At 43.1% G+C, this 8,607-nt stretch overlaps 1 pseudogene; it reads right to left on the reverse strand.

Annotated features, from left to right (window-relative positions):
- Positions 1–7,762, reverse strand: part of LOC111820936 (serine/threonine-protein kinase MARK2-like) — a 24,089-nt pseudogene extending 16,327 nt beyond the window's left edge.
- Positions 7,763–8,607: the final 845 nt, after the last annotated feature.

Consider the following 8,607-nt stretch of genomic DNA (forward strand, 5'->3'; position numbering starts at 1 on the left):
TTAATCAATGTGATTGTTCCATCATCGTTAAGCCCCCTTCCCCCTCCCTTCTGCGCTGGTAATCACTAATAAACTTTGGTCTCTATACATTTGCCTTTCCCTGTCTTTTTATTCTTGTCTTATTTCACTCAGCATAGTATTTTCAAGCTCCATTATCAACAGGTTTTGATTTTATAATGCTAGGTAGAAGAGATGTTCCCCAGTCAGACGTAATCTCCATTCCCATAATATATTCAACTACAAGGGATTTAATCACTTCCCATAAAGCCTGTTCAAATATATTAATTTTTATCTAAACTTTCACCTTAATCCTCTCAAACATTGTATCTTCCAAATCTAACTGTAGCTCCCATTAAGATTTCCCAACATATTTTGGAAGCACTACATGGAGCTCCTGTCTTAAGGAGTTCCAGAAAGTGTACTGCACTGCCTCATCATTGTACCCCCTCCTGTTCATATGGCCTTGAGTCCCCAGCTAAGGCTTGGATCAAGGACATCAGATCTTCTCAAAGGCCCTTATTATAAGATTGTGGACCACTGACCTGACAATTGTAGGTCAGATTTCTCATTCTCATCTTTGTCTTACAGCTTTCTCAATTCCTCCAAATGAGGATCAACAAAGAAGATATACCTAGGGTTCCTCAATACTGAGTGACTAGCAGGGTCTCACATCAGTCCACCCAAGTTCTGAGGGTGTGCCTTCATTTTTTTTTTTTAACTCATCAATGCTTGTTTTAATCTCCCATTTCTTAATTACCTTTTGAAGTTTTCCACCTTGCTGAACAGAATCCTTCACTTCTCCTTTCTCTTTCCCCTCTGTTGTTCCAATTCTAACCTCCTTTGCTATCTGTTGTTTCAGCCTAAGTTTTCCTTTTGGAAGGTCTGATGCTAGTGGCTGTTGCTTGTTTGTCCAGAATCCAAGCTTGACCCAGTGTCAAGATCCTTTCTGAAACTTTCTTTTACCTCATTTTAAATTTTCCCTTTGATAGGGGTTATGAGAAGCATTGTCTGATATAGTGCAGGAAGATGAGCCACTCAGGTTGGAAGACACTCAAAATACGACTGGGAAAAAGTGGCCTTCTCAAAGTAGAGTCGACCTTAATGAAGTTGATGGAGTAAAGCTTTCAGGACCTTCATTTGCTAATGTGGCATGACTCAAAATGAGAAGAAACGGCTGCAAACATCCATTAATAATTGGAACATGGAATGTATGAAGTATAAATCTAGGAAAATTGGTAATTGTCAAAAATGAAGTGGAATGCACGAACATCAATATCCTAGGCATTAGTGAGCTGAAATAGACTGGTACTGGATATTTTTGAATCAACAATCATATGGTTCTACTATGCTGGGAATGACAAATTGAAGAGGAATGGCATTGCACTCATTAAAGAACATTTCAAGATCTGTCCTGAAGTACAATGTTGTCAGTGATAGCATAATATCCATACGCCTACAAGGAAAACAGTTTAATACAACTATTATTCAAATTTATGCACCAACAACTAAGGCCAAAAATGAAGAAATTGAAGATTTTTTAACAACTTCTGTAGTCTGAAATTGATCGAACATGTAATCAGGATGCATTGATACTTACTGGTGATTGGAACGCAAAAGTTGGAAACAAAGAAGAAGGATCGGTAATTGGAAAATATGGCCTTGGTGATAGAAATGCGGGAGATCACGTGATAGAATTTTGCAAGAGCAACGACTTCTTCATTGCAAATACCTGTTTTCACCAACATAAATGGCAACTACACACGGGGACCTCACCAGGTGGAATACACAGGAATCAAAAAGACTACATCTGTGGAAAGAGACGATGTAAAAAGCTCAATACCATCAGTCAGAACAAGGCCGGGGCAGACTGAGGAACAGACCATTAATTGCTCGTATGCAAGTTCAAGTTGAAGCTGAAGAAAATTAGAACAAGTCCATGAAAGACAAAGTACGACTTTGGGTATATCCCACCTGAATTTAGAGACCATCTCAAGAATAGATTTGACATGTTGAACACTAATGACCAAAGACCAGACGAGTTGTGGAATGACATCAAGGACATCATACATGAAGAAAGAAAGAGGTCATTAAAAAGACAGGAAAGAAAGAAAAGACCAAAATGGATGTCAGAAGAGACTCTGATACTTGCTCTTGAACGTCGAGTAGCTAAAGTGAAAGGAAGAAATGATGAAGTTAAAGAGCTGAACAGATTTCAGAGGGCAGCTCGAGAAGATAAAGTATTATAATGACATGTGCAAAGATCTTGAGTCAGAAAACCAAAAGGGAAGAACACACTCGGCATTTCTCAAGCTGGAAGAACTGAAGAAAAAATTCAAGCCTTGAATTGCAATATGGAAGGATTCTACGGGGAAAAAATTAAATGACGCAGGAAGCATCAAAAGAAGATGGAAGGAATACACAGACTATACAAAAAAGAATTGGTAGATGTTCAACCATTTCAGGAGGTAGCCTACGATCAAGAACCAGTGGTACTGAAGGAAGAAGTCCAAGCTGCACTGCAGGCATTGGTGAAAAACAAGGCCCCGGGAATTGACAGAATACCAATTGAGATGTTTCAACAAAAGGATGCAGTGCTGAAAGTGCTCACTGGTCTATGCCAAGTAATTTGGAAGACAGCTATCTGGACAACTGATTGGAAGAGATTGGAAGAGATTTATGCCTATACCCAAGAAAGATGATCCAACTGAATGCGGAAATTATTGAACAATACCATTAATATTCATGCAAGTAAAATTTTGCTGAAGATCAGTTCAAAAATGGTTGCAGTAGTACATTGACAGGGAACTGCCAGAAATTCAGGCCGGATTCAGAGGACATGGAACCAGGAATATTATTGCTGATGTCAGGTGGATCCTGGCTGAAAGCAGAAAATACCAGAAAGATGTTTACTTGCATTTTATTGACTATGCAAAGGCATTCTACTGTGTGGATCATAACAAATTACGGATAACATTGTGAAGAATGGGAATTCCAGAACACTTAATTGTGCTCGTGAGGAACCTGTACATAGACCAAGAGGCAGTCGTTTAAACAGAACAAGGGGATACTGCGTGGTTTAAAATCAGGAAAGGTGTGCGTCAGGGTTGTATCCTTTCACCATACTTACTCAATCTGTATGCTCAGCAACTAATACGAGAAGCTGGACTACATGAAGAAAAATGCAGCATCAGGGTTGAAGGAAGACTCACTAACAACCTACAATACACAGATGACACATCCTTGCTTGCTGAAAATGAAGAGGACTTGAAATACTTACTGATGAAGATCAAAGACTACAGCCTTCTGTATGGATTATACCTCAACATAAAGAAAACAAAAATCCTAACAACTGGACCTATAAGCAACTTCATGATAAATGGAGAAATGATTGATGTTGTCAAGGATTTCATTTTACTTGCACCCACAATCAATGCCCATGGAGGCAGCAGTTAAGAAATCAGATGATATATTGCATTGGGGAAGTCTGAAGCAAAAGACCTCTTTAAAGTGTTGAAAAGCAAAGATGTCACCTTGAGGACTAAGGTGTGCCTGACCCCAGCCATGGTATTTTCAATCACCTCATGTGAATGTGATACCTGGACAATGAATAAGGAAGACAGAAGAAGAATAGATGCCTTTGAATTATGGTGTTTGCAAAGAATTGTGAATATGCCATGGGCTTCCAGAAGAATGAACAATCTGTCTTGGAAGAAGTGCATTCAGAATGCTCCTTAGAAGTGAGGATGGCGAGACTTCTTCTCATGTATGTTGGACATGTTGTCAGGAGGGACCAATCCCTAAAGAAAGATGTCATGCTTGGTAATGTAGAGGGTCAGAGAAAAAGAAGACCCTCAACTAGATGGATTGACACAGTAAGCTGCAACAATGGGGTCAAACATAGCAATGATTGTGAGGATGGTGCAGGACCAGGCAGTGTTTTGTTCTGTTGTACATAAGGTTGCTATGAGTCAGAACCAACTCGACGGCATCTAACAACAATGCAAAATGCAAATGGTTTTTGGTGAAGGACAGTGCATTATTCCTACTTCATTAAGGTGTATCTCTAATTCAGCCGCGGTTTTCGCTGCTGGAGCAAATCAGCATGTTCCCTGACATCTGGTCGGCAGCTTTTTATCTGGTAACTGCTTGTAGGTAGTAAGGACCAACAGAAGTTGCTTGCTTTCAGCTGGAAGGACCAGAAATACACCTTCTCTATTTTATCCGAGATATATAAACTCTCCAGGACTCTGTCACTATTTCCTCTACACAAACACTGATCACTTCTCCATCTCACAGAACATCATGCTGCTCCACTGTGATATGAATGGCATCATGCTGATTTGGACAGAGTAAAAAGGAAGTAGGAACAATTCTAGATACCTTGGTAAGACAAGTATGTATCAGTGGGTGGGAAATAAACCCAAATAAATTTATGGGCCTGCCACTTTAGTGAAATTTCTAGGAGTCCAGGATCTGGAGCATGTGAAATGTTCTTTCCAATGTGAAGGAGAAGTCGCATCTGTTCCTTCCTACCACTGAGAAAGAGGCACAAGTCTAGTGGGCCTTTTTGGACTTTAGAGACAACATGCACATCATGTGGGCCTGCTTCGCTGACCCATTTTCTGAGCACCCCTAACGACTACCAGTTTTGAGTGGAGCCCAGAACAAGGAAAGGTTCAGCAACAGGTCTCAGCTGCTGACAAGCTGCTCTGCAACTTGTGCCATAGGACCCGGCAGATATGATGGTGCTTTATGAGTCTGTGACACATAGGGATGCTTGATGGAGTCCTTGGCAGATGACTCACACAACAGACCTTTAGGATCAAGGAGCAAAGCTATGCCATCCTCTTCAGATAATTATTGTCCCTTTGAGAAACAGTGTCTAGCTTGCTCTGGGACCCTAGTAGAGACTGAATGCTTGATCATGGTCCACCAAGTTATATATAACCTGAGCTACCCATCAAGAATTGGGTATTGTCTGGCTCATCAAACAGTAAAGTTGGGTGTGTACAGTAGAGATGGAAATGTTCTATTTGAAACTGGGCTCAAGTTGTCCTGAAGGCACAAATAAGTCATAATGCCAAGATTCTTAACTTCTACTACATTGCCTCCTCTCTCTCAACCTGCAACTGTATCCTCAAGGAGAGTTCAAAAGGACTAGTTGTCTTTTCACGTTTATCACAGGATATGGGAACACTAAGAGGCACCCCACTATACCTCCTGCAGTCCATGCATACTCTGCCTTATCCCCATTGTGTAGTAGCAAACCAATATCTCCTTGATAGCCAGGATTAATCACTGCCACCAGTACAACAGTCACCTTTGTTTCTTGGCTCACTGGCATGAGGAGCCCAAAGTGGCCTAGCCGCAGGAAAAGGACATTTGGACCAATTTATAGATGTAGCACTACAGTGCCATTAGAAATGGTTCTGAAGGACAGTGGTAAGGGAAACTCTCCCAGGGTGGAGAGGTCTGAACAGTTCATCTGGATGTTCCTTTGTCCTGGAAGGATAGTGTCCAGTGTTATATTTCTAGATTGATTTGTAGCTCTGTTAACTTGGAAGGTGAAACTGCCACCTGGTCACTTACTACTCTCTTATAATCTTTTTTTCTATATCTGTAATGTCAGTAGCAATGTCCCCATATATATTTCTGACATTAGTTATTTGTGTCTTCTCTTTTCAGCTACAGGCTGGCCAGTCCTCCCTGAGAAAGGCAGGGAAAGGAGAAGTGCCCCAGGGGAACTCATCAATCTAGTATCAGCACTTTCATCCAGGTGGGGATGGAGGGATCTGTCTGCAGCTAGGGCCAGCTGGCCCATCCTCTTGTCTCCCAGGTATCTCCTGGAAGCTTTTTAATTTTAAGGTCCTTGGTAAATTTTTTTATTTTTATGTTATGTTTTATTGTACTTCAGGTGAAGGTTTACAGAACAAATAGTTTCTCATGAAACAGTAGTACACATGTTGTTTTATGACATTGGTTAACAGCCCCACAACATATTCACTCTCTAACTTCTCAACCTTTTTTTTTTTTTTTTTGGTGAAAATACACATAGCCAAAGATACACCATTTCAAAAATTTCTACATACACAGTTCAGTGACATTGACTACGCTCTTCCAATTGTGCTGTTATTCTCACTTAAGATGAAGGCTTACAGAACAAAATAGTTTCTCATTTAACAGTTACTACACATGTTGCCCTATGACAAGGGTTAACAATCTCACAACACATCAACAATATCCTTACTCAACCTTGGGTTCCCTATCACCAGCTTCCTTGTCCCCTTCTGCTTTCTGGCCCTTGTTGCTGGACTCCTGTACCTCGTTAGTCTCATTTGGTTTTACAGGGCTGTCCACTCCCAGGCTGAACAGTGAACCTCAGAGGTAACTTCACCACTGAGCTAAAAGGGTGTCTGGGGGCTGTACTCTCGAGGTTTCTCCAGTCTCCTTTAGGCCAGTAAATCTGGTCCTTTTTTTTGAGAGTTAGAATTATGCTCTACATCCTTCTCCAGCTCTGTCCAGAACCCTCTGTTGTGATCCTGGTCAGAGCAGTCAGTGGTGGTAGCCGGGCACCATCTAGCTATACTGGACTCAGTCCGGTGGAGGCCTTGGTAGCTGTGGACAATTAGTCCTTCAGACTAATCTTTTCCTTGTATCCTGTTCTGTTCATTCTCGCTTGCTCCGGAAGGGATGAGACCAGTGGAGTATCTTAGACGGCCACTCACAGGCTTTTAAGACCCCAGACACTACTCACCAAGGTAGAATGTAGAGCATTGTCTTTATAAGCTGTGTCATGCCAATTGAGCTAGATGTTCCTCGAGACCATGGTCCCCACAGCCCTCCGCCCAGCAATTCAGTCTCTCAGGGAGTTTGGATGTGTCTGCGGGGCGGTCCTTGGTAATTTTTGATAAAATGTTTTTGAAGGCCACAGAGGTGTTGGATATCCTCTTTAAGCTGAACCTCACTGAGAGGCCACTGAGGCAGTTTGCACACCTCCATTCTCTGTTGCACAAAGTCCTCCTGGCCCAGTGTTCTATGTGTGCACAGTAGCATGTATTTTTGGGTGTTGGTATCCAGCTCACTCACAGCTGTTGGCATCCAGCATTTGGCAGATCTCCCACATCATCTCATCAGGCTCCATGGAGCTAGTGATCTTCGTTCTCCATGTAAACCTTAGTGAGTGTAGGTTGGCCTCTGGGGGCTTGAGCATCTCCAGTCCATCTTTGACTTCAGGTTCCTCTAGGTTTTTTCTATCATATGTGAAGCAAAGATTTCTTCCTATAAACTGGAAGAACCTCTCAGTGGCCCCCTGCCAGCCCTCATTGTTAACAGAGGGAGTCTGGGATCACACTGTGGGGCAAGTTCTGGTCAGGCACCTCTAGCAGTTGCTCAGCATGGAAGGAGCTTACTCTTGGCACTCCCTGAGGGAAAATGGTTCCCTCTAGCACTCCATTGCTGCTGCTGATGGTATGGGCTGAGGAGGAAGCCACAGAGACATATGGAGGGGTTGTGCTGGGCTGTGGCACCTTACAGTTACTGTGGGGCACAATCCAGAGAACAGGTTGGGCTGCACCAAGGCCATCTTGGATTCTTGGTGCAGTGCTGGGCAGACTGAGGGAGAAGAAGACACCATGGAGGCCCCAGAACCTGGATCGGATAGCCTGTTTATGCTATTCTAGATGTTGACCTGGCTAAGGCTGGCCTTCTCCAAAAGTGGGGAATTCCTGCTTTCATTTGTGATGGTGAAGGGGTCAGTTTTCATGGAGGACACAGGGATGGTCTTCTTCCTGTCCAGGATGCTTACGGCACTGGCATGTATGATGGTTCTGCTGCTGGTTTCCACCCTGACTCCTGATCCTCCTGGGTCCACTTATTTTTTTAGTTTTTCTTAAAGTAGGAATTAGAAGTGCGAGTGGCAAGTTCTTTGTAATGCAATGCTTGGGTAGAGCAGAGACGCTATGCTGTACCTTGTAGGATGGGGAAGGAGTGCTGCTATCAGTCTGATCAGCTGAAAGATAGGGTTTCAGGGTGCTGGTTTGTCACTCCAACTCAGATCTCTTATTTCCAGGAGAAGCTAGATGGCCATCATGTCATTGTACCTCTGGCCCATCAGTGAGTCCTTTATCTCCTGTATGTAAGCTGTGAATACCTTCAACTCAACCCACTGGGGTCATTATTGTCAGGGGTGACTCCACACATGGCTTCAGTTCTTCATGTTCATGGCCCACATTCATTTGTAGATGTCTCAGGATTTCCTCTACAGTGCCTCTCTTGCTGGAGTCAATGAGAATTTTCTTCAGCAGGTTTTCACATTCCACAGACATGTGGAAGGGAATACTGTATTCACCCTTCAGTATTTGCTCCTGCAAATGGGGAGAGTGCTCCAGAACATAGGGAAGGTGTTCAGGGATGTGGAGATGAGCCAAGCGACATGATGTGGAAGCCCAGGAACATGGCAAGTGGTCCGAGGTATATGGAGAGGGGACCCAAAGGACATGGGGAGGGGGCCCAGGTACATGGGAAGGGTCCCATGGGATATGGGGAGGGGGTCAGGGAATGCGGATGGTGCATGGGTCCATGGAGAGGGGCCCGGGGACACGAAGATAG

The sequence above is a fragment of the Trichechus manatus genome, unplaced genomic scaffold, assembly GCF_000243295.1.
Source record: "Trichechus manatus latirostris isolate Lorelei unplaced genomic scaffold, TriManLat1.0 scaffold00057, whole genome shotgun sequence".
Classification (NCBI taxonomy): domain Eukaryota; kingdom Metazoa; phylum Chordata; class Mammalia; order Sirenia; family Trichechidae; genus Trichechus; species Trichechus manatus.